The sequence below is a fragment of the Vigna unguiculata genome, chromosome 5 (assembly GCF_037176805.1).
Source record: "Vigna unguiculata cultivar grain cowpea cultivar isolate G323 ecotype 2 chromosome 5, ASM3717680v1, whole genome shotgun sequence".
Classification (NCBI taxonomy): domain Eukaryota; kingdom Viridiplantae; phylum Streptophyta; class Magnoliopsida; order Fabales; family Fabaceae; genus Vigna; species Vigna unguiculata.
The window spans coordinates 36,795,179-36,801,178 of NC_140796.1; positions in this window are offsets into that span (position 1 = coordinate 36,795,179).

Below are 6,000 nucleotides of genomic sequence, written 5' to 3' on the forward strand. Positions count from 1 at the left end.
GGATGTGAAAGATCACCACGAGTAGATGTTGAGGGACTTGTTGATGTCCAGATCAGTTTAGACAATGGTGATCACAATTTTTTTGAAGGGAGTGTGGAGGTGCAATGTCAGGCTCATAATGAGCAAGAGTCTGACTAAGAGGAGCATACTAAAAAAGAGAAAGAAAGCGAGGAAGAGGAAGATAGCGACAGTGAGGAAGATTATAGTTATGAAATTTCTGATAGGGAGACAATAAGAGATGAATGGTAGTCAGATGAGCTAGTTAGCCTTAACGAAAGTGATGATGAAGGCTATGGTGATGACAATTTAAGTGATGAAGGGGGCAGTTGTAGTCCATTTAGGACATTTGTATGCCAAATTCCATGGCTGACTATAAGTGGGATGTAGGCACAAATTTCATAGATAAGGAACATTTGCAGCAAGCTATAATAACTTATGTAGTTCATTCTAGTAGAAATATTAGATGGGTTAAAAATGATAAACAAAGAGTGGGAGTGAAATTCATGGGGGCATAAGGAAAATTTGAATGGTTCACATATGCTGCATATATTCCTTTACGAAAGAAATGGCAGTTATGAAAAATGGTTGATAGGCATATTTGTTCTAGGGAGTTCAAACTTAAGATTATAAGCACAAAATGGCTTAGTAAGAAGGAAGAAAAATCTTTAATTTAAAATCATAAATTCAAGATTATGGATGTGCGAGAAAAGGGGTTGAGGAAGTGGAATACAAGTATTTCAGTGGCTATGGCCCTATGGCAAAGTTCTTAGCTTCAGACCAAGTGGAAGGGTCATTCAAAGAACAATTTCGAAGAATACATGACTATGCATATGAAATTTTGAGATGCAATCCTAGTAGCACAGTGAAAGTCAAAGTGGATGAAATGCAAGGTGAATTAGTATTTAATAGGTGTTACACATGTTTCAAAGCATGCAAAGATGCTTTTGTGGTTTGTCGCCCCTTTATTGGGTTAGATGGTTGCTTCCTAAAAGAGAAATATGGGGGCAAGTTGCTAACTGTAGTCGCGAGGGATGCTAACGACTAGATGCTCCCTCTAGCATATGCCATTGTGGAGGTAGAGAACAAAGAGACTTGGAAATGGTTTTTGGAAATCCTAGTAGATGATCTAGGCGGAACTAAAGTATGTGGGGAATGTACATTTATGTTCGATCAACAAAAGGTATTCATGTTTTGTTCATTGTATTATTTTTCTTTATATTAAGCATTTATGACAATATGTACTACTGATTTTCCTTGCATAATTTTCCTTTTTAAACAAGGACTATTGCCTACGATCCAAAAGTTATTACCTGGTGTAGAGCAACGATTTTGTATGAGGCATCTGTACTCCAATTTCAGAAAATGCTTTGCTGGTTAGAAGTTGAAGAACTTAATGTGGAAGGCAACAACTGTGACAAACCGTGTGGCATGAGAAAGGGTAATGAGAAATATAAAAAAGGAGAAAGAGGATGTTTCAAGTACCTCATTGCTATACCACCTAGGTTTGTATTCATATCACATTTGTTTTATACTGTTTTATATCAAAAATGGCTATTCATAATTAATCTTTGTCAATACACAGATTTTGGTCCATATCAAGATTCACCAGGAATTTTGTCACTAACACAGTTTTAAACATGACAGAGGCATTTAATAGTGTCCTTGTTGATGCTAGGAGCGAACTTGTTATCTCAATGTTGGAAGACATACGAATATACAAGATGAAGAGGTGGCAATCTAAACAAGAGAAGGTGAAAAAAATTGAGGGGCAAATTTGTCCTAAAATAAACAGCAGGCTTCAAGAAGAATCCAAAAAAACTAGATACTAGATCCGAAGGTATTATTTATTTATGTGCTGCTGATGTATAACAATTTCAGTGCTGATGTAGAACCTGATGTATGTATATGAATTATGATGTAGTTGTGCAAGGGGGAAAGTAGTTGAAGTTGCACACCTTTCAGTGGTAGGGGACAAGTATGCTGTCAACCTGGACACCCAACATTGTAGCTGTAGAAAGTGGATGATAATTGGCATCCCGTGCTGTCATGCACTTGCTGCCATCAGGTTCTTGAACTTGAATGCAGAAGATTATATCCCTCTATGTTTCAGGAAATCAAGTTATGAAGAGATGTACAACTCCATTATCTTCCTTATCGATGGACAAAACTTGTGGCCCACCATTGCTTTCCAGATGTCATGTCTCCACGTAAAAGGATTATGCCTGGGAGACCCAAGAAAAAGAGAAGGCTGAAACAATGGGAGTTGAGGAAAGATGACACGCAATTAAGAAAAGGTGGCCATAGGAAAAGATGTAGAGTTTGTCGTGAACTGGGGCACAATAGAAAACATTGCCCACAAGTGCCTACACAAGTACAGTCCTCACAACCAGCTGATGCTCCTCCACAAGCAACTCAACAATCTCAAAAACCAACTTATGCTCCTCCACAACCAACCCAACCATCTCAAGAACTACAAATTCTACAGGTTGAAAACCCAGTTTAAGATATCTTTTAATGTAGGTATATCTTGGTGTTTAATTTTGTACTTTCATGGCTGTTATTTTGTATGATTGATTAGCCTATTTGGATCATTTGGATCACAGATTGTTCCATTTTGTAAGTTGGATAAATTAGGATTATGGTGAATGAGAACAACTTGTTTCATTTGAATTATCAGGATTTTGTTATTTATCAATTACAATTTTATTATTATTGACATTATTTTACTATTTACAATGTGATATGGTCTTAACAAATCAGACCTTGGATTTTATCTCTATTGGGAACATTATTAAAAATGAAACTTTATCCAGTATAGAACCTAATTCAACATAATTTTAAAATTTTGGGACCTAATTGAACATAAATAAAAAAAGTAGGGACCTAATTGAACATAACTAACAAAGGTAAGGACTTGATTGAACATAAATAACTTAATTCATTCATAATTTTGGAAAGGATCGTACATCATTAGCTTCACAATTACAACCCTTTTTTGTCAATTTTTCAGCATCAGGGACAACATCACCACGTTTATCAATCCAACAATACAAACCACTACTACTAATATATTAAACCATTTCTTCATAACCCTAACTACATTCTCGAGATCTTATATCTTCATATTTTGGTTGACAATAATAGCATCTTTTTCTTCATCAACATCTTCATACCACCATTTGAAAAAATTACAGCAAACACTAGCTTCACTTTGGCGCTATTGATGAACAAAAAAACATCAAAACAAAAAAAATAAAAGATTCATCAAATCTGACATACCCAGAAAAAGAACAATTAAATCAATCTTACCTTGTAGTTAGCAACACAACCCCAGAACTTTCTACCCAAATTTTTCATAGTTCTTGCTATCCTGAGAACTGCAACTTCTCACAATCACAAATGGGTCTTAAAGCTTGGGTCCGACACGAGGGAACACTTCGCTGCACACAGTTATTACAGTATGAAGAAGAAGATTGGGTCCGAGACATAGCTACATTAAAGCTTAAACGTTCCAAACATGAGCAAGGTCACACACGAGAAAGAACATGGCATGTTCGATTTTTATAAACTCTAACACTTTTTAAACATTCTATTCTTTTTTCCTTCTTTGCATTTATTTTAAAACATAATCTGTTTAAACTTGAGATTAACCATCTCATTAAAAATAAAACAATGCCACGTAGGATTACTAATGGAACACGTAGCACAGAAATGGCAACTGTACAGTGAAATGTTACCAATTTAAACAGCGTTATCCAATTAGGACCTAATTGAATCAAATTGACAAAAATTATGACCTATTTGAGCACTACCTGAAAATTGGGACCTATTCAAAAAAAGTTGACGAAAATTCGGACCAAAAAGTTATTTTAACCCAAATTTTTTTATCTAATTGATGGTAACGTTGCAATTGTAAAATTAATTACAATTAATGATATGTAAGATGAATAATTAACGAAATTTAAAAATTGTCACAATAATAAAAAAATAAGAAAACTTATTAAATCCAACTTTTTTTTTTCGTCTAGTATTTTTTTCAGCAAGTAATCATGTGACTAACAATTATGTTCAGTTTAAAAGAAATTGCGAAAAAAACTAGTTGTGACAATTTTATACTTTAGTAGTTAACTGTATAAAAAAAAAAAAAAGACTGAGGTGGTTATTTATGAATGGATTATAGTTCAATCGATCTCATGCAATTTTTTTTCTAGAATCTCAGTTTTTTAAAAACATGGGATCAAATTAATAATCAAAATAGTGTAAAGAAATTGAAAAATCATCAATAATAAAAAAATAAGATATATTATTGAACCAAACTATTGTATTTTTATACAGTATTTAATTTTAAGTAAGCAAGTAATCATGTGACTAACAACTATATTAGGTTGGGTTTAACAGAAATTGGGAAAACAAAAATCTATTGGGACAATATTATACTTTATAGTAGTTAAACATAAAAAAAAAAAAAACCGAGCTGGTTATATATTGATGGATTATAGTTCAATGAATCTCATGCAATTTTTTTGCAGTGTACCAGCATTTTATGATGAAAATCTCAACATGGGATGTACTAGCATAGCCATGTATGTTTCCTAGGGCAGAACCCTACATTGTTATAACACTGCTCTTAATAACAAGGTACAGGACCCCGGATGAGGGTCACACTAGTCCAATAATCTCTAGCTGAAGAATGTGATTTGTGAGATGTTATTGTCAGTTTTGCTTCAAAAGAAAAAGTGAGGAATAGGTATTGCAACAGTTTCATTTCCATTTCAATTTTTTCATGGAACATAGTGTTAGTTAAAGATGATGCATGTGAGTGGGGAAGGAGGTGGATGAGATTTTTTATGTTTAGAAAAATTGTGACAATGCATGTGAAGCTTAAATGCTTATGATATCTCAGCAACCGCTTCATTGACCCAACCTCATTATTAGTTGACTCGGTGACCATTCCTTCGACCAACTCTACATTACTCAAATCACTCACCAATTTAATATTATATTTATTTATTTATATTTATATTTATAACTTTACAGTCAAGTTGATTGAATTTTATTTACTATATGACTAAAATTAAGATGAATCACAAGAATTGGAAATCTAATTAATCCAACTCAAACGGAATACCTAATAGATATATAATGAAATAATATATTTGTTTCCAAAATGTATTATAAAAACAGTGTTATATTATTTTATGTAATTGTCATATATGTTATTTGATATTTTATAATTATTAACAAAATATTGAAATTGTTGAGGTGTTATTTTATTATATAACATTTTTTTTTATTTACAGGGTACTTATTCCAATACCGGACCTAATTAACCTAATAATAATTTGGTTAAATTGAATGGTTAAATAAAATAAGTTAAACTGTTTGGTTGATAGCTTAGATCTTGGGCTGATTGAGGCTGATTGCTGTAATCATCGATTGTTGATATATTGGAAAAATTATATGATTGATGAAATCTTGAGAATATATGTGATTGACCACGAATCATTTAAAAGTTAATATTCATTAACAGATTTGTAGGTAGGAATTAATGAAAATAATGTAATATATATATATATATATATATATATATATATATATATATATATATATATATATATATATATATATATATATATATATATATATATATATATATATATATCAGTTTGAGATAAATGAATGGTAAGGTGATTTGTTCACTTACATCTGTTATGGTATCTGAACTATAACAAATAGAGTGATGGGAGTTTCGTAAGAAGAACGATTTCTCCTTACGACATCACCTTCAATGACAATCCAGGAATTCTTATAACTCAGGTATAATGAGGGGAGAAAACTATGATGAATGGGCTCGCTTTGTAAAAATAGCATTGCGAGCACGAAAGAAATTTGGCTTTGTTGATGGAATGATCAGTCGACCTATAGTAGAGTCCGATGATCTTGAAGATTGGTGGACCATTAACTCCTTGTTGGTCACTCGGATCATGAATACGATTGAAC